Here is a 21,896-nt window from a genome sequence, read left to right on the forward strand (position 1 = left end):
AACTATGTGAGAAAAATGTATAGCCAGACATAGTAGTGCCCCACACCCCTCAAAAAAAAAAAAGGTGAGAAGAGAAGGTAGAGGATTAATCTATAAAATCCCACTTCCTCACACTCCCTAGGCTATCACCATAGGCACAGCTGCCATTTACAGATTCCCATCACATGCAGGTCCTGCACTAAAGCACAACCTGCAACCACCAGCCCGACTCCGCCTCAGTCTTCGTGCTGATGCAGTAAAAGGGTTGGGTTTTTTTTTTCTCCTATTTCAGACATGGGAAAACCAAGGCTCAGAGTGGCAAAGTCACTTACAAAAGGGTCAGACAGCTAATAAGTAGTTAAGATTGAAACCGAGTGCCTGGCACCAGAGCCTGTACTTGTAACCACTACACAAGAGTAGACAAATGCCAGTCTCCATTGCAGCTAACAAATTAACCTTGTATGCAAAGCTCATTTAATCTCACAAGATCTTTCTGAGGATATACCATCATGTAATAGAGGAAGACAAAGAGATATAACTGGGTTAAGTAACTTAGCCAAAGACACACGGCCAGTAAGTGTCAGAACTACGATTTGAAGTGAGATTCTGAACCATAAGCCTTTAAACCCTCTCTAATACTAGGCCCCCCAAAACACTTACCTTACCTTCAGTCGAGGTGGATGGTACAGACGTGGAGGAAAAGCAGCAACTAGGAGGGAAAAACAATGTTTTCCCACTTGAGACCTTAAACAAGATTATGTCATATGCCCTTCCACCAAGACTGTCAAAAGGTTGTCTCAAAATTGTGAGTAGCAAAGCTCTAATGTAACAAAGTAGCATGGAAATTCACCAAGGCTTTGTTCTACCAGGAAATGGGCTCACAGATACAACTGATGTATAACTGTCTACCATCAACTGAAAGAAAGAAGAAAAAAAGGTAACCAACCTAAATGTCCAACACTTAATGTCCTGTCTGGAAGGAAAACAGTTAACCAAATTATGGCTTAAATGAGTGATTATTTGGGGAGCTGGGGAGTGAGGTATTTAGAACTGTGTGGTAGCATTTCTGGTTGTCACAGTGACTGGTGGGCATCAGAACACTAAATACCCTGCTACAAGGTGTAGCAGACACGCAAAGAGCTGTTACATTTCAAATAGTGATGGCACACCCATGAACAAAAACAGTAATCTCCACACAGGCAGGAAACTGGTTTTACTCATTCCAAAGACATAAAACAGGCCCTGCCCCCTAGAAGACACCTCAAAAATATCTGCGCAGTGACTAGCTCATATATTAGACAGTCAATAAAATTAACTGTTATAAATATGGCAGCATGAAAATACTTACCATGGAGAAACAAAGCAAAATACAAAGTTATAAGCACAAGATGATTGCAACTATACATTTAAGTTCAGCATTCAGAAAAGACTAGAAGGAAATATACTAAAATGCTCCTTTTTATTTTTTCACACCAGTCAGAGAATTAGTGATATTCCCCTCTACTGCTTAAGTAGGACATTATTTATGATGAAAGAGTAAAAAATTTCAATCATATATAATTGGCCAAAAGATACCTAGAATCAAGAATACTGGAGCACAATGGTCCCTAAATAAATATAGTCCAGAGAAGAGCATGACAGAGTTTCTGAAGAAAGATAAATTATGGCTGTCATCTGGGTATTTCTAGACAGATATTTTTCACCCTCACCTCCAAATTCAGAGTACTCTAAATTAAAGTAAAAAATGTACAGCCCCTGCCTACCAAAGTCTTCCTCATCGAATTTCCCATCTCTGATAAGCACGTTGCTATCCAATGTCAGGCAAGCTCAAAGTATGAAGCCATTATTTTTTCTTTTCCACCCCATGCCTCCCATCCCAAACATTCCCCTTTATCCTCCCAGCCTTTGATCCAACTTCTATACCGTCTGTCCTCACCGCCCCCCTTCTATTCCCAACATCAGCACCTAAACTCAAGATCTTTCCTCTCTCCTGGAAGCTGCCACCGTGTTTTCCTACACTTCCTCCCTAAAGGGGAGTCAGTTTCCCATCATGCGTAAGTAACCCCCAGCAGTTTTATTAAGCTAGCTAAGATGACAAATCACGTTGTAAAATTCTCAGTGGAAGTAAGCAGCTATGATTTTTTAATGTAAGGATTAGCACAGAAACTAAGTTTGATCTCAAACATTTCTACCAAAATTTACCTTAATGGCAATGAGGGGAAGTGGGAGGATGGTAAATGGCCACTCATGAAAAAGGAGGGGGGTCTGGAAGCACAAATCAAAGGGGACCTAAGTATGCAGCAGTGTCACTGTAAGCATTCAAACTCTTGCATAACATGCCAGCATAAATTTGGCCATTTAAAATATTAGAATGATGTCTTTTCCCACAAAAGTCTTCAAGGAAAACGTGCCTCTTCATGGCAGTATGCCAGAGTAAATTATTCGATGACTTAGCAAGATCCTGACTACTATGACGTAGGCCTAACAGCATGCACATCCTAGTTTGAGATTTACAGGTCTCCATGACAAAACAGGTGACTTCAAAAAAACAGATTATCTGCTGGCATCTGATGCAAACATCACTAGGTTTGTTAACTATTTGATTCTCCAGCTAGATGCGTCAGTATGGTGTACACAGAGTCAAAATGATGGAAGGAGGTTTTCTCACAATCAGATTATAATCCATGGGGGAATTTTTTTTTTTTTTTTTTTTTTTTTTTTTTTTTTTTTTGCGGTACGCGGGCCTCTCACTGTTGTGGCCTCTCCCGTTGCGGAGCACAGGCTCCGGACATGCAGGCTCAGCGGCCATGGCTCACGGGCCCAGCCGCTCCGCAGCATGTGGGATCCTCCCGGACCGGGGCACGAACCCGTGTCCCCTGCATCGGCAGGCGGACTCTCAACCACTGCGCCACCAGGGAAGCCCGATGGGGGAATATTTATTGTGGTGCTGCATTTAGGGCAGACGAAATGAATTAATTTGAAAAGCATTTTGTCTCATTTTTTCTTTATTAAATAAAATAGTGAAATCAATTAGTTCTCTTCTTTAGACAATAAATGGATGAAATAAATTAGTTTTTTTTTAACTTGAGCAACATCTGAACCCCCTTTTAAGGGAAAGAATTTCTCAAAGATTGATGATTTTAGAAATATGGAACTTATATGTTCTATAGCATGTAGTTCTATAGCATACATGTTCTATAACAGTGGTATCCAACAGAAATATAAAGTAAGCCACATATGTAATTTCTAATTTTCTAGTAAGCCACATTAAAAAAATAAGAACAGATAAAATTAATTTTAATGATACATTTTAAGTAACCCAATATATCCAGAATCTTATCACTTCAACATGCAATCAGTGTCTTTGAAATTCGGTGTGTTTTGTACACTTAACCCGTGTCAATTCAGGCGAGCCTCAGCTACACTTCATGTGTCCAGCAGCCACAGGTGGCGTGCGCTAGGTATTGGCAAATACAATTCCGGACGATAACATTGCCATGTCCCATGAAAAAGAAAATTTCCTAAAAGAAATTTTTATCTGGTTCTGTTTTAGAAAACTATCAATATCGTCTAGGTTGGCTGTATTTATTTCTACATGGAAGTTCTTCACCAAATCTAGATGGGAGTTCTAAGGAGTTCCTATATAAAGTACCTGTCTTTCACCTCAAAAAAGTTAATTGCCTCCTTAAATTCTAGACAAAGCTAGCACTCATTAATCAGTTCTGTTTGTCTGTTTTAAACTTAAGCTTCCTGTCCTTTGGTCTTATTCACAGTTTAATAAAAATAATTAAGTATATGACATTCCCTGGGCATCCTACAGCTTTAAGAATCTGTTTCTTTACGGAATTACTCAGTCAGAAGGAAAATTACTGACACATCCCATTCTCCCTCTTGCTCTTGATAAGTGACACCTATGATTTTCAAAGGCAAATGGCTAAAGATGAGGGCCTTGATGTATCACCAGAGCCTTGGGCTAGTGCTGTGGGTACGGCTTCCTCCAGCTGGTTTCCACCACCTTTCTTCCCGCTGCAGTGGGTGCACTGTAAGGATGTGACACAGCGCCCTCCAGAGGACCCAAAAGAAACAGCATAAGATGATGCATTCCCCCCTCCCCCCCCCCCGCAACTAATAATTATGTGAAGTTTCAAGGAGATGGAAGTGCCCCAGTCCAGCCAGACCCTCAAATTCTGGGCACTTAATTCTCTTCCCATTTCCAAAGAATTCTTGGGTTTCCAAGTATGTTTCTAATAGGCCCCCAGAAAACATAAAACTCTCATAATCAAATGCAATTGAAGCATCAGAAAATAAAAAGTCTGAGAATTGTGTGTAGGCTGCCATGAATTGGCTCGTTATTCTCATTTCCTTAATAAAATACACTTTTAAAATAACTCTCCATTCCTATATTTATGGTAAAAAGTAAAAACATAACATTTTGATTCAAATAATTACCTCAACAAAAGCAATTCGGAAATGTACAAAATCATACAACATAAAAACAAAGAAACATTACTAACACCCTAATACTATTTCTCTTGTCATATTTATTTAGCCTTGCATGCATAATGCTGATTTGAATATTAGTGCAACATCCAACTCAGGTAACCATGACGCCTCCAAAACAGACACAAGCAATAAACATGACTGAAATCCTGTCAGATTATTCAAGTGACATCAGAAAAGTAATTTCTAATATTGAGGATTTGTATCCATACATAAAGTACTAACTGAAATAGATCTTCAGAATGAAATTTCCCCAAATGATTAAAGTAAAATGTGAAACCTCACAGTTTATACAAGACAAGAAACATTTGGCTGCAAATGGTTTTATAATTTTGCTAATTAAAAATTATCCCATTTTCACTTTGGATTCCTCATGTAACAGAAACAGGAATAACCTTACCATGCCAGAAACACAAGCAAATGATTAAAGTTCTGCTCTCAAAAAAATCTTTAAAAGTTGGCAAAACATTTCATTAGGCTACAAATCAAAATCCGTCTGTCCTTGACATCTCTTTAATGCCTTCCAGATTCCACATCTACTTTTTTTTTTAATCACTCACTGAAACAGTCAGAAATTAAAATATGTTAAATACCACTCATCTTGGACCTCCAGAAAAGTCTCCTGATATCATACAACCTCCAGGCCCCTCCACATAAACCATGGTCCCCTAATAACGCCAACTGATTTATGGAACGTATTCAATAAATTTCACAATGAGAAAAAAATACATAATATTCCCAGAAACATGCCTTCATCAATAAATCTGCTACATGTGAAGAATATAAATAAATACTAAAAGGGGGCCATCGTGAACTCTCTCTTCTGATGTTTGCCAAGTGGAAATGGGTACAACTATGATTAAAAATAAAATCACTTTCAAGCTTCCAAGGTGTTACCAACAAAATATGCTTCGAGAAAGAAGAATGCGGGTGGCGGGGGGGTTGAATGACGAACACGTATTTCTCTGTAGAACTAATGAAGGCAGTGTTTACAACGCACACTTATTTATTGATGCTTCCCCTCCCCGAGCCCTCCATGTGCCATGGAGTCAGTGTGCATTAATGGCACTGAAAACCAGAGAACCTTCCAACTGCGAGTTGCAGCAGCCACTGTGTCAGTGGAAACAATGAATCACAGGCATTCAACCTGGGATGCGTTGTGGCAGCACCTTACATGTGTCACCAATGGGTCATGTGACATGGCTGTTGCCATGGTGAGGCTCCATGTTCAGGAAATGTGTTAAGTCTTGTAGGAGGCACCCAGCCATCCTCCAAGTTACCCATGCCCATGAGTGTATTCTGAAATCTTTCTACTGCCGATAACATTGTGATTGCCTTCCTCTCTGGGAGTCTTGTTGGAAGAAAGAGGGGAGAAAGTCATTTGGGAGAAGCTGAGAGGAAATGAAGTATGCCATCCTCAGTGTCTGTGTGGGGGGGCTCCAGCCCACTGAGAACAGCAGTATCTTTAAGAATAATTCATTTTGACAGTTTCGATGGAATAAAAGTGGACTCTCCCCATGAAGGAAGGTGATTTTTATGTTACCTGTATAATTTCCATGCATTAAAACAATGGATAAAGCAATAGAGACCGAAAACTACACAATTTCTTAAGTAGGATAGAAAACTATACAGATTAAGAGTGTACAGATTAATAATCCTGACGATGTTAACCAAAAAAAATCCTTCTCTTGAGTTTTACGAGTTTCCAACTTTATTCCTGAAAATAAGAATAAAGATCGTAAGAGACTCACAGTCATGAGGATTAAATAATTTACTGCAACTAGAGGCCTAAGCGGAGCAGCTGGCACATAGTAGGCCCACAGTAAGCTGCTCCTGCAGTCACTAGAACCATCGTTACTACCATTGCTTCTACACAGCTACCCGGCTCAGAGCAAAGTGAAGCCTAAACTGACTCTCCAGGGAAGATTTAGGATTCTTTAGCACTAGGTTCCTTTACCTGCCAGCTTCCCACATTTGGAATTTAAGAAGCGGGTTAAGAAAAGTCAAAGTGTTTCCCTTCCAAATGATAAAGATGGTTTTTGTCGAAAAGACGCACTTTTAAGTGAATTCTACACATATGTAGACATGTACAAAAAATACACTTCTGTGGCTATCGGTGCTGTGAGAAAACAACCCAGATGGCTACAGGACACCTAAAACCAAACGAGAGAGGAAGAGCTGAAGGAGCAAGGGAGTTTTAGCCAGGAGAAGACTCAAAAGGGACGTGCTATTTGAAGATATTTGATGGATGGTCACGTAGAAGAAATGGGTTTCATAGAATTTCAGAGCACCAGGGCCTCCCTGGTGGCGCAGTGGTTAAGAGTCCGCCTGCCGATGCAGGGGATACGGGTTCGTGCCCCGGTCTGGGAGGATCCCATGTGCCGCGGAGCGGCTGGGCCCGTGAGCCATGGCCGCTGGGCCTGCGAATCCGGAGCCTGTGCTCCGCAACGGGAGAGGCCACAACAGTGAGAGGCCCACATACCGCAAAAAGGAAAAAAAAAAAAAAAAAAGAATTTCAGAGCACCAAACCAAAAGATTAAGTGGGATGCCCGTGGGTGGTAGATTTCAGTCCAGTGGAAGAAAAAACTTCCTAGCCCTAAGGGCTGATCAGTGATAAAACGGGCTTCCTGAAGAACAGAAGTTCACCATCCCAGAGTTACTCAAATAGGCTAGGTGTTCTTGTAGAACCAACAGGGCCCCAAAGATCTGGGCCCAAGATGCATGGGGACAGCAACAGGCTTTAATATTTCTGTGAACACTAAATGTCTAGGAGTCTCTAGACTCCTACATGTATATGATGTACCTCACTAATGTGCTTTGTTACACATAAAAATTGACATCCTGGGACACTCCAGAGAGATAACAGAAAACTAGCTATAATGATTTCAAACCACATTTTTTCATTTAGGGAATACTTTAAGGCTGATAGCTAGCTTTATCATTCACCGAGAATAACTATATCCCAACTTTTTTTTCTTTTAACACCTGATGTGTATTAACGCATCTAATCCCACAATCATTTAGGAGTTAGATACTACTATTATTCACGCTTTAAAGGTCAGGAAACTGAGGCCCAGGGCAATGTAACTTACCCAAGTTTATACTGAGGGTAAGTGGCAGAGGCAGGATTCAAACCTGAGGTTTCTCGCCGATATCCTGTGATCTTAATCACCACATTCAGCTGTTCATTATACATTCAAGGTTCTACGCCTTGGCTCTGGATCCTGGAATATGTTTATCTTTCATTTAACAACAACAACAAAATGATAAACTAACCATGTGCAAGGCTTTCAACATAATTCTACCTTTGTTGTATTCTCTCTCTCACTTCCTCCCATTTTTTTATTAAAATGGACATTTATGTGAAAACATACTTGCATCTCAGGGGTTCATCGTCTTTTCTAGATGTTTATTCCCCAACTGCAACCACAATACTTTGGCATCCCATCATAAGGGACGGCTTGCTGAAAAACCAGAAACTCATTCCTTCACATCCCAGTAAGTTTCATCATGATACTTGAGAGAGAAAGAATCCTCTAGATATTCTCCTAGACCTTTCTTGGAAAACATCCTTGTTCATTTCTCTTCTCTGGTCCTACATGTTCTCTGCCTCGATGCTGTGTTACACCTCGGCCTCCATGCTATGAAAATGCCCCACTGCACGAACCCACTCTTCCCCACGGCTCCCCTGGTCCTGACTCCCCTACCTGTTTACAAGCTAAGACATGAGGCGTCTTCTCTCCAGAACGCTCACACTCATTTTTTTTAATTAAAAAAATTTTTTTTTGAAATATAGCTGATGTACAACATTCTGTTAGCTCCAGGTGTAGAGCAAAGTGATTCAATTATACATATATATGTATAACATATGTATACTTATATGTGTATATATGTATATATATTCTTTTTTAGATTCTTGTCCATTAAAGTTTATTACAAGATATTGCATATAGGTCCTTGTTGGCTATCTATTTTATATACAGTGATGTGTATATTTTAATATCAAACACCTAATTTTTTCACATCTTTATCGGAGTATAAATGCTTTACAATGGTGCATTAGTTTCTGCTGTACAACAAAGCAAACCAGCTATACGTATACATATATCCCCATATCCCCTCCCTCTTGAGCCTCCCTCCCACCCTCCCAATCCCACCCCTCTAGGTGGTCACAAAGCACGGAGCTGATCTCCCTGTGCTATGCGGCTGCTTCCCACTAGCTACCTATTTTACATTTGGTAGTGTATATATGTCCACGCCACTCTCTAACTTCGTTCCAGCTTACCCTTCCCCCTCCCTGTGTCCTCAAGTCTGTTCTCTACGTCTGCGTCTTTATTCCTGCCCTGCCACTAGGTTAATCACTACCACTTTTTTAAATTCCATATATATGCGTTAGCATACGGTACTTGTCTTTCTCTTTCTGACTTACTTCACTCTGTATGACAGACTCTAGGTCCATCCACCTCAGTACAAATAACTCAATTTGGTTCCTTTTTATGGCTGAGTAATATTCCATTGTATATATGTGCCACATCTTCTTTATCCAATCATCTGCTGATGGGCATTTAGGTTGCTTCCATGTCCTGGCTACTGTAAATAGACTTGCAATGAACACTGTGGTGTACATGTCTCTTTTTGAATTATGATTTTCTCAGGGTACAAGCCCAGTAGTGGGATTGCTGGGTCATACGGTAGTTCTATTTTTATCAAACTCCTAATTTATCCCTCCCCTCAACCCTTTTCCCCTTTGGTAGCCATATGTTTGTTTTCTATGTCTGTGAGTCTACTTCTGTCTCATTTTTGATCATTCTGGTCTCCAGCCATTTCTTTACGGAAAATCAAATGATACACATTATATGCCTCCTGGTCTCTGTTCTTCCTTCAAGATAAAATAAGGGATATTTAGGGGGAAAAAAAACCCTGATTTAATCATTCAACCAACTCTAAGAGTGTTGTTGTGCCCAAGAACCACTTGTAAATAATTCTTATATTTTACCTTAAACCTCTCAATTGTATTAAATGTTGCATTTAAGTAGTAGTATCGGAGAAACTGGACTGATGTGCTAATAGTATTTTGCTACATATTTCATATATAATATATATATATTAAAATAATACCTAACTCTTAAATTTCCAAAAATGTCCATTTGTGACTTGAGAAATTTAACCTTAATTCCACTGGTGAGATATCCAACATCTATGGGAAAACACTGGTGTTGAGGAGGATATAGATCTTACCTGTTGATTTCTGAGTCCACTTTTTCTCTGGGACTTGCTTTCCCTTTCACTTCATCTTTTACCCTCCATCTCACTTTTATTTCAGGTTCATATTTTTCTTGTCTTAAATAAAGGAAGGGGAGAGGGACCCTCACTAAATTTCACTCTAAATCAATAAACAATCCAATCACACAGAATAAGACTATCTCCAGATGAAATGTGAACAAAAGCTACTGCTATTATTATGTCATCAGAAACTGGAGAGCAAATGATCAGGCCCAAGCATCATCACAGAGCTAGAACAGAGGACTGAGTCCTCACCCCTGCTTGACGCTGCATCTTCTTTACAAACCACGGGCCCTGGGGCCAAATGGGACCCTACACTCACGAGCTACAAGTCGTTTTTACATTCTTAGAGGGTTGGGAAGATATAAAACTACTGCTACTCTTCAGTGACCTGTGGAAATTACACGAAATTCAAACATCTGGAAACAAATGTTATTGGAAACACAGCCATGCTCATTCACGTACGAACTGCCTAGGGCTGCTGGCGCACTACAACACAGGCGAGTGGTTGTAACAGACCAGGTAGACTGCAAACCTCAAAATATTTACTCTCTGGCTCAGGGAAAGTTTGTTGAGCCCTGTCATCAACAGAGAAGTTAGATGACCCTTCTACCATCACACACACACAGAAGCATTTTTTAATTATAAAACTCTTCCAAAGAAACACAGTAGCAAGAAGAGGAAAAGGAAATCTCCGTGAACTCAGCACCAGAATCAGACAAAAAGCTCTTCCCTGTCTCAGGGCACTGCCTGGAAGCACAGACACCCCTGATCAGCACCAGCCTCGTGTTCCCCCATCCCGAGTTTCAGCTCCCCTAATACCTCCTGCAATTCTGATGACTATTAACCATCCTAAGAGGAAACTAACCTGATACCTTTTTTAAAGCAGCAACATTATTAACAATTAAAAAGCTGCCACCACACATGCACAATAACTTTCTTGTATATTAATATGCATATCCATAGTCTGATTATAACAGCCTGGAGAGATTGACAGGAAATGACTGAGTGTAATGGCTCCAAAGGAGACACTACATTGATCAGTAAATAATACACGTTTTTTTGAAACTGTCTAGCTGCATATTTACACTTGTCAACTCTTATACACTTTGGTGACAGAATTCTTTTTCAGACATCTACGTAAAAAACTCTAATACTGATTTTTTAAATGTTTTTAAAAATTACCAAAATATGCTTCTAGGATATATAAGGTTTAAATTATATCCACCAAAGAGTGCCACCTGGAGCATTCACTGCTACATCTTTAACATTCCCAGTTATGTCAGGGTATTTGCAAATGTCTCAAAAAGATTAAAATATAGTTTAATGTAACACATACCTAGTGCCTACTAGGTGCCAAGCACTGTTTTAAGGACTTTTCACAGCCAACAAGGTACATGCTACCATTGTCCCCATTTTGCAGAGGAGGAGACTGACGTTTGGACAGCAGCCTTGACTTGGCCAAGGGAACCCTATCAGTGAGGCCTGGGACTAGGATGTGAGTTTATCTTCTCTAATTCAGAGACCAAGCTCTAGGCCTATACCTGGATGTGGGCCTGAAAATCTATATTTAACACGATTCAGGTAGCCTCTGGATCACACGCTGAAGAACACAGCCTAAGGACTTGGAGGTAGAAGAGAAGAAAGTCCAGTGGGCCCTCGGTTCAGGTCCCCTGTACTCCCTTCCAAACACTGCCCACTGGAGGACTAGAGAGAAAATCTATAACCGGTGTATCATAGCCCTTGGCATGTCACATGTGCTCAGTTATGACAGCTATTCACTGTCATTTTTTATAGGTTAGTCAGGGAAGGCTTGTATGTCAGGTAAAGTCATTTTTATCTGTATTGTCCAGAAAATTACTTCAACTCTTGGCTGATTCAGTTAGCATCTCCTCGCCCTAAGACTCCGTATCAATTAACTTATACCAGCAACTGAGGGCTGCCCAAGGTGGTGTGGAGGACGGAGAAGCAGAAACCTGGTTCTACCCGGTGACTGGTGTCTTAACACCAGGCTAGATAATGAGCTAGATCAGCCCCTCACTGCCCCCTCCCCAATGCATACACCTTTTTTATTATAAAAGTGGTCAAATATATAAAGAAGTAGAGAAAATAGTGATCATGAACCCCATATGCCCACCACCCAGACTCTAGAAGATCAAGATAATGCTCCAGGGCTTCCCTGGTGGCGAAGTGGTTGAGAGTCCGCCTGCCAATGCAGGGGACACGGGTTCGTGCCCCGGTCCGGGAAGATCCCACATGCCACGGAGCGGCTGGGCCCGTGAGCCATGGCCGCTGAGCCTGCACGTCCGGTGCCTGTGCTCTGCAACGGGAGAGGCCACAGCAGTGAGAGGCCCGCGTAGCGCAAAAAAAAAAAAAAAAAAAAAAAAGATTATGCTCCATTTTTTCTTTTCTGAAAGATGTAAAGGAAACATGTCATTTCACCTTTACACAATCCAATACGCAACATTAAAAAATATGGAGAAAAAAATCCCTTAATAATAACTGAATGCACATGTTGTAAGAAAAATTCCACAGAGCATACCTGAAACTAGCCTCCTGGCGCTCTAGCCTGCAAGTCTATCCTGGATGGACAGAAGTCCCTGCAGCCCATAGACAAGGGGCCTAAATGCACGTGATAAAGTGGCAGACCTGACCTTGTCAATGCCTGGCTCTGGCCCTGGGCACAAAAGGTTTTCCCTTCCTGCACCCGTTCTGGATCAGCGGTCCTGTTAGTCCTGTGTCGCCTGTTTATATTGTATCAAAGAAGAAAACTCCTCTCCTCGGATATTAGGAACTCCATGAGCCACCATCACCAAAAGCATCTTTATTTTAGAAGAGGACCTGAAGGAAATACGCAACACTGAGCCCAACTGCATGAAACTGGGAGATTTTCGATTTAGAGGAAAAGGCCGGTGAGTAAGGAATATTTCTGAAAAAATTTTTGGAAGAAGTTATTCCCATTTTTTAAAAATCACTGGTCCTATAAAAATCCTGTGTGTAGGGCTTCCCAGGTGGCGCAGTGGTTGAGAGTCCGCCTGCTGATGAAGGGGATGCGGGTTCGTGCCCCAGTCCGGGAAGATCTCACATGCTGCGGAGTGGCTGGGCCCGTGAGCCATGGCCGCTGAGCCTGCGCGTCCAGAGCCTGTGCTCCACAACGGGAGAGGCCGCAACAGTGAGAGGCCTGCGTACCGCAAAAAAAAAAAAAAAATCCTGTGTGTAGATTAAGCTGCCATTTTAAATGAGTTGGAGTCCATTTCTTCCACAAAGACAACTAGAAGCTACAAAATCTTCCTTGCCTAAATCAAAGGCCCTTAGAGAACTATGGAATCAAAGATGAGGATGTAGCATGCCCTCCTGGTTAAGACACAGGCTTTGAAACTGGCCTACCTTGAGGTAAAACCCACTTGTAAAACCTGCTGTGTGATCCTGAGTAGTAACTTAGACACTGAGCTTCTGTCTTCTCAACAATAAAACCAGAATAATAATATCCAGAGCACAGAGACGCTGTTAGAACTACATGAGCTACCTAACATGATATCCAAACCACTGTAGGAGAAATAAATGCCTGATGACTGGCTGCTATAATTACTCGGTACAAATATTACTAAAACCTCACAGAGTAAGAGGAGGGATGGAAAAGATTTCATCTCATGAGCCTCTTCCAATCACTTGGTTGGAGTTTCATGGAACACTGTGTACAGAAAATCCAAGAGCCACCACCAGAACAGACCACAGTGGGGCTCACAGATTTTGGCATCCTTGACCAAAGCCAACCATATCCTACAAATATGGCCCAACAGGTTACCAATTCACATGTTCACAACCACTTTCCAGAAGTCTGGTTACCATGACCAACACAAACAATCAAACAATATGTTGAAATGAAATTACAATGTACATTAACTAAATGGTACTTCAATACGCTAATTGCTCATTTTTCTTTTAAGGAGGAATTAAAAGGATGGCAGTTCTCAACAGGGTAGGGCAGCAGCCTGCATATAAACTGAATGGAAATTTCCTTCTCTTAGCCTCCAAGCATTATTTGAACCAAGTGAAGAGAAAACCGATTATTTTCAAAAACAATATGCCATGCAGCTGAAGTTCCTAGAATTTTACATCACGGAAGATATCATTTGAAATATAATAGCTGAATGCCTTCCTCCCTGGTACAGCTTGCTTCAGTGTATTGATAAAAACCAAGATTAATATGCAAAAGGAAATTGCAAGAAACTTGCCCTGCACCGGTCAGCACCTGGTACATGTGTGTGCCCCTCCCTTTAAGAAAGAAACTTCACTCGGAGAGGGAAAGTCTCAGTTTAGCTTTCACCCCACCACTTCCTTGCTGTGTCTGAGCCTGAGTTAATGCACAGGTAACAAGAGGGTGAGGAGAGTCTCTTTCTTGTCTTCTCCAAAGTTACATAAATTGGAAAAAAAAAAAACTACAAAACTATAATGTTTCATACACATAACCCCCAAACCAGCTAAAAGGTAGGAAATAAACTGCCTACCAAGCCATACAAATACGGTATACACGTGATGTCAAAAATGCAACTGTTACACAACCACATAATTGCCAGAACTGTGCGTAAGATCTTCTCATTAATATAACACACATTTAACCGCTGTGTGCCAGATATTGGGGTAAGTATAGGATATACAAAGACAAACTACAAAGACTAGTCAAAAGCCACTTGCCTGACGTGATTCTGACCACACTCATGTAAATGGTGAATTGGTAAGCTTGCCTCCAAGAATTTAAGTGGAGAAATTCTGAGGCCACACCTACACTGAGCAGAGGACAGAATGTGATCAATTAGTGATGTCTGCCAGGGGCACAGGGATAGGCAGGGGTGGGGGAATTATAAAATATAAAGTCTGTCAAGAATGTTTGCCACTTTTGATTTAGGCAAAGGATTCGATGCTTTGTGCAGATGTCAGGGGAACAAAAACCTGCCCACTACATTAAAAGTTTACAGTGAATTTGTATGTCCAGAAAAATGTGTGTATAATCCCATAAGGGGCTTAGAGAGAAATGGAAAATATCTGCAATATAAATGCAGATTACCTTTATTACAAAATTGGATCATATTCTCATTCTTAGACTAATTTCCTATATCATAAAACCTATATTCAATTTTATAAATAGCATACACCAAGAATCATAAATTCAGTTAATGCAGAAATTTAACAGACTCTTTTTTTTTAATAAAAGTGAGAAAAGGCTGTTTTAGAGTAAGTATCTGAAAGGACAGAAAGGGTTCTTTCTTTGAAGATATGTTTTTTCATCTGACTCTACCTCCTTGGGGACATAACTAGAGAAGAAGTAAATTTCACAGCTAATATATATGAAGTAACATGTTTAACATTGTCCAATGAATTTATATCTACCTACACCATATAAATTTATCTCATATAAACTGTCACCTCCAAGAGAATTCATTAAAACAACGTTATAGCTTCTGAATTAAATGCAATCTTCTAATTGGAATTTAATCTTACAATAGTAGTTGGCAGATTTTCTTTTTGAATTGACAAATGGAATAATTCATTAGTTTGTCTTACAGTTCTATGGGAAGAATTTAACAGTAAATGTGACATAGAGACTGGCTAGCCACTGCTGTGAGGTACTGGGTGGGGGCTGTGGGAGGAAAGGGGGCTTGGAGGTTCCTTCATCATCATCAGAACTCCTCCCACTGCTTAAGGGTGGGGAAGGATGGACACTCTTCCTCTCATCATCCTGAATTAGGGCATTACTAATATATTCCATTACCTCCACGTAAATGTCATGTTAATTTCTGATCATCATCAAGCCAGACAATGGTTTCCCCCTTGGCCCCTAGCCAATTAGCTATGTGGAAAATAGTCAGCCAATTACATTACTTGTATTAGGTTAGGGACTGGAGAGAGAGAGAAGCAAAATAAACGCCTTGAAAATACTTCCGAGATAAAATGTAAGTTGACACTGTCTTCCCGTGCTGGAGTCCAAGTTATACAATCTGATAGGCAGCTGCCAGCACTCATAACTGCTTATTAAATCTAGGCTCTCTTTATGGTGTGAGTGAAGATCTGTATTTTTTACCAATATTAGGTTCATTGTGTTATGAAAGAGACCAAAAAACTTAAGATCATTCGCTCCAGCTTATAAAACATATTATGTAGTTTATTAAATTGTTAAAATTACTTTTCAAAGTCAAAATTTCAGGGGCTGGAAGTTTCAGCACAACAAAGTGGCTTGGCCCCCTGACAGCTTCCCGCACAAGGCGGCTCAGAAGGGGAGCCCACCTGCAAGCCTTCCTGTTCCCAGACGCCTGCTACCTGCCCCACCTCCTCCCGGAAGCTGCACCACCGCCACACCCCACCCCAAAACCAATGACCAAAATCCACAGTCTTCAGTTTTATAAAAAATCCAGGAACTTCCAGCCACCAAGTAGCCCACTATCAAGCCTTAAACGAGAAGGATTCTTTTCTGTGTTTTTACCTCTTTCTAGTAGGTCAAAAGCTAGGCATTTGATTATGAGAGAGACCCAAAGAGGAACTGTAGGCAAATAAGGAGAAACAACCGGTGATAAAACAACGCTGCATGATTCTTATACTCTCATCCCAGATCCACCAGCAAGCGACAGTTTACTGGGAGGAACAATGCAATGCCGAGGCACAGGCTGACAAACAAGCCAACGTATTTGCCGTCTATGGTCGACTTTTCTCGAGAAAACTCTATGCAAATCCAGACTGTTATTGTCACATTTATTAATAACACTGTGGCTAACTGCCTATTAAATATGCACAGACTTAGCCGGTCTTCACTCTTGGAGTCTCGTGATGTGCATCAGATAGGTACCAACATCAACTAAAGCTTCACGCCAGGGGGGAAACAGGAGCCAACTCTGATTCCCTGCTGGCGAGGGCATTAAAGAATCACATCACAAAGAGACGCCTCAAGTGCTCAGCCCTTCTTTCTCTGTATCCTGCCCCTAAGCTAATTTATTATGCAAGCATGGTTATCACCAACATAAGTTGAGTACATTACCCAACTACTCATTTTCTGAACTTGAAATTTTGCCCTGATGATCTACTTGTGTAAACCTTTTATCATATGGCTCCGTTTCTTTGCACCAGGGTGAGGAGATCTGTTGTTCTAGCTGTCTACTGCTGGGACTGGGACCTTGTTCTATCATGAGGTCACTTACCATGAAACATTTCACTCAGAACTGGAGTTGATTTCACACCTAAAGACTCCAAGTTAGGGCTTCCCTGGTGGCACAGTGGTTGAGAGTCCGCCTGCCGATGCAGGGGACACGGGTTCGTGCCCTGGTCTGGGAAGATCCCACATGCCGCGGAGCGGCTGGGCCCGTGAGCCATGGCCGCTGAGCCTGCGCGTCCGGAGCCTGTGCTCCGCAACGGGAGAGGCCACAACAGTGAGAGGCCCGGCGTACCGCAAAAAACAAAACAAAACAAGACTCCAAGTTATCAGCTGTAACAATTAACTGGTGCTTCTTTTGGTTACTTGATAAACTGTAAAGTTCTAAAAGCCGTAGGACGATGAATACTTTTTTTTTTTTTTTTACATCTTTATTGGAGTATAATTGCTTTACAATGGTGTGCTAGTTTCTGCTTTACAACAAAGTGAATCAGTTATACATATACATATGTTCCCATCTCTCTTCCCTCTTACGTCTCCCTCCCTCCCACCCCTCTAGGTGGTCACAAAGCACCGAGCTGATCTCCCTGTGCTATGCGGCTGCTTCCCACTACCTATCTATTTTACGTTTGGTAGTGTATATATGTCCATGCCACTCTCTCGTTTTGTCACAGTTTACCCTTCCCCCTCCCCATATCCTCAAGTCCATTCTCTAGTAGGTCTGTGTCTATGAATACGTTTTTGACAATAGAAGGATTAACTAGCTATCAGATATACAATGCATCACAGGCCAGGTTATTGCATCACAGAGGAAGAGAATCAGTCCTTTAATCAGACCTCTAAGGTGTACTCTGAGGATAAACAATGATAAAGAATCAGAATACATATTCCAACTCATCAGATTTCAGGGATCTCCACTTCCTACTAAAAATACAGTGAAGGCAAATTGATTACAATCTGATAAATACAAAGCATTTCCTTATTTAGAAAAAACTGGTAATCGACTGGGCCTAACTATATTTTATCAATTCAGGAGATATCATTTTCATTACAGTTCTTCAGATTGATTTCTCACATAGCAGGCCTTACCCAAATGAAATTAATGAATAAAATGAGCCCAGTCTTCAATAAATCCATTCATGTGGTTTTGTTCAATTTCATACATCAATTTATGACAGTGACATTGAGTCAGACTCTCTCAGTACTGAAGACAGAGATGACAGGTAACCTCAAACCTGAGTTTGTTGCTATTTCAATACCTTCAGCAGAATTCCAACCACTTCTTTGAATTCTCATGTTTATACGAGACAGACCCAGGCTTTGTTCTCAACTCCACCTGGATCCCCAAAGATATAACTTTTTATAATGTCTGCTACCTGCTCACTGGTCTACAGACCACTCACAAAAGTCTATCATAGCTGGTTAGCAATAGAAAACCTCAGAAGAACTTCATAGGAGAAAGAAGCACAGGACTTGCCCAGGACCACCCCATAAGATGATCAAAGCACCCCAACGGATCTAAAATTCCATGACTCCATTAACTATTAATTTTCATGGTGTACACCCCTGCCCAGGTTTCTACTTGCTTTATTTCTTGCCATGAAAGAATACTATAAGGAAGATATGAGACTCTGTTTTTCCTCTATCTCCAGCTCCAGGAGAAAGAAATGCAAAGGATAAGTAGTCAGATACCAAACTAGCCTAAGTGGAAGTGCATTTTAAAGCCCACAGGCTCTTTGAGGATCATCTGGTCCCTGATATTTGGGGTGGATGCTTCAGCAGGGCTCTTTTAATCTATGAAATGGGAAGGATTTGTCAGAATGACCTCTAACTGTAAAATCTTTAAAAAGCTGGCCCAAACAGCTAAATGCAAAACAACATCTTAAAGAGACGCATATCAGCAAAGAAGGTTTACAGAATCGTGGGGCTTGGATGTCACAATCTCTGTAATTGAGATAAGCTAGAGAGAATCACTGGGGATAAAATAACCTGGGATACAGCTCTGACCCGGCCCAGGGACACAGACATCTCCATCAGACTCTCTGGGCTGCAGACGCTCCGTCTGTAAAGTGAGGGGATTTAAACAGCCAACTTCTAGGGCCTTGTTAGCACCGACAAACACGACACTCTCACCTACCTGCTTTAATTTAAACAGAGGGAATCCAAACAGACCAACTTGCCCCAGGTCAGCTAGCTATCAGGTCTCCCAATGCTAATACAGTGTCCTCTCTACTTCACTATACTTCCCTCCATGAAACAGAATCTGTTTCAAATACAACTCCACTAAGACAAACAAGATGAGTTCATGCCAATGGCTCGTAGCATGAAATGCCATTCACTGCAAAACTGAAACCAAATGGTTCCCCATAAGGCTGACCTCGTTTTATGACAAAGCTACCATTGAGTGATGTCAGAGTTTTTACCCAAAACACCTGGCCTCAACCAATGCTTGTCTCTGATAAAGGCAAGTCACAAGTTTTCAGTCATTGCTACAGGGGAGCCCGTGAGTTCTGAAGAACACGATAGATGCCATCAAATATACAGAAAAAGAGCATCACGTCCCTTCTAACTTGCCCCTAAAAATTAGAGTGAATAACCTGATGAGGAGAACGATGATAGGAAAAAATGCTCATGAGTCTTTCTGAAAATCTGAGAGTCCACAGATCCCAACCCTTTAACTTTCTCAAGAGCCTCAGTCACGTGGAAGGCTTGCGATGGGACTTCCTCACTGAACAAATCAGACTTAAATCCCCCACCACCACCCACAACTCAAGATGAGGTTATTACTGTCTTATTTCATGGTGCTTCATTTTACCACCAAGTTTTAATGGGACCAAAAAAGCAATTACTCTTTAACTTTTACTCTTCAACTGCACACGTAGCTCATAATCTAGGTAGTCCACCCTTCGGTGTATGCGTAAAAGAATCATGCAAACAAAAAAAGTTCTCCCGTGTCCTATTATGTCTTTTATAAATCCTAAGATCATTGTCCAAGTTATCCAAAAAGGTTATACCAGTAAACAATGACAGGGTGACTCTTCTTTCAAAACGCGAGTCTCTCATCTTCAGTGTAATTGTTCTGATGAATTTGGGACTTTTTTCAGTTTCCTGCACTGTGCAGGACCCCTTCAGCCAACATTTAGTCTTATGAATTTTAAGACGAATAATCGTAAATGTTCACTCACCCTTCTGGCCAGCAGGCATCACATCCGTCCGTTCATGGTTGACAGCAAATCAGACAAGGGATTGAAGCCCTCACCATTGCCCAAATGTTTCGTTCGGAAACTGGAATTGTCAGCAAAAGCTCCTGGGACACTGCAATACAAAAAAAAATTTTTTTTTTTTTTTTTTTTACACATAGCTAAGATGTAACTTCTAAAACCACCACTTCCTTAAACTTGAAAACAGCACGACAGACGTAGAATCTAGAGGTACGGGAAAACACCTTTCAAACGAGGGTATGTCAATATATCAAGTGTGATGTTGTAAAATATGAACCGGAAATAATGTTTTGAAAGATACAGTTACCAATTACTTCAACACATACCCTGAAAGGTTGTTGTTTATTGCAGACATTGTGCCAAATATTTTATGTATTTTGGCATTACAAAAATATTTTTTGTCCTATTATCAAGTGCCCAGGTAACAATAAGCTGCTTTAGCTCAAATCTGACATGGATAAATGTATTGATTCCTATTAAGTAACTCTCTTTTCCAGATGATAAAAACATATGAAAGGGCCTCCCTGGTGGCGCAGTGGTTGAGAGTCCGCCTGCCGATGCAGGGGATACGGGTTCGTGCCCCGGTCCGGGAGGATCCCATATGCCGCGGAGCGGCTGGGCCCGTGAGCCATGGACGCTGAGCCTGCACATCTGGAGCCTGTGCTCCGCAACGGGAGAGGCCACAACAGTGAGAGGCCCGCATACCGCAAAAAAAAAAAAAAAAAAAAAAAAAAAACATATGAAAATAAAATTATTTCAAACATAACAGTGAACATCCAAACTGGGAAGAGAGGTAACCATAATCATTTTCCTCCAAAATAATTCTACAAATGTTTATGAATTACATAAGGAGCAAGACTCAGAGATATTTCCATCAAGAGAAAACATACTACGTAACGTGTAGACATCAAAGTGGAAAAGCCTGAATTCTGGACCCAGTATTGTCATCAATCACTTGTGTGGCTCCAGGAAAGCCATTTAATGCCTCAGGATCCCAGTTCTTTAATCTGCAAGGTCAGGTCATTAACTGATGCTTTCCACGTCCCTTCTTCCTCTCAGCATCTTTGTCTTTTTGGTTAAAGCACACTTATTCCAAATAACCTAAACTATTAGCTTCTCCTTTAAGCTTCCGGATTAAAAAGAAGGTTTTTACCACAAATCACTCCTATGCTGATCTGCCATCAACACCAGAGCTGAGCTGTGGGCAGAGGGTCGTGCACCTGAGCAGAAGAATTCTCACCCTGGCACTAGTGCCAAGCCTTGGTGCACCTGCACCCTCGGCAGCTGACGACATTCACTGGGTGCCCAAGGAAAGCTTCCATTCCTCTCCCAAGAGTACGGCTCCAACTCCTATGGAAATGTACCCACATGTACTATAGATGAATGTTTCTCAAACTTTAGTACACGGAAGAATAACTTGAAGAGCTTTTTAAAATACAGATTCCTGAGCCCCATCCCCACGGACACTGATTGATTGGTCTGGAATTGGGCCTGAGATTCTGTATTTCTACCAAAATACCAAGGAAGGTGGATACTGCCAATCACAGTTTGTGTCCAAATGATAAAGCCCCGTCGTCCAAACTTCAAGTAGCCTTGAGACCCAAGAAGCATTTCCAAAGCTCACGGAAGCTCTGCAAAGCTACTAAGTCGACATCACATAGCAAAAAGAAAGGGGCTGAGGGCTTCCCCGGTGGCGCAGTGGTTGAGAGTCCACCTAACACTGCGGGGGACACGGGTTCATGCCCCGGTCCGGGAAGATCCCACATGCCGCGGAG

The 21,896-nt window shown here is 41.3% G+C and overlaps 1 protein-coding gene across 5 annotated transcripts in view; it reads right to left on the bottom strand.

The window, feature by feature from the left end:
* FOXP1 (forkhead box P1) overlaps positions 1 to 21,896 on the bottom strand; it is a 602,050-nt gene that overhangs the window by 488,649 nt on the left and 91,505 nt on the right. For all 5 annotated transcript variants that reach the window (XM_060111624.1, XM_060111623.1, XM_060111622.1 and 2 more), the window contains exon 3: positions 20,086 to 20,215. The gene's annotated coding sequence lies outside the window, so the exon portion shown is untranslated. The remainder of the gene's footprint in view (positions 1 to 20,085; positions 20,216 to 21,896) is intronic.

The sequence above is a fragment of the Mesoplodon densirostris genome, chromosome 10 (genome assembly GCF_025265405.1).
Source record: "Mesoplodon densirostris isolate mMesDen1 chromosome 10, mMesDen1 primary haplotype, whole genome shotgun sequence".
In the NCBI taxonomy this organism is placed as follows: domain Eukaryota; kingdom Metazoa; phylum Chordata; class Mammalia; order Artiodactyla; family Ziphiidae; genus Mesoplodon; species Mesoplodon densirostris.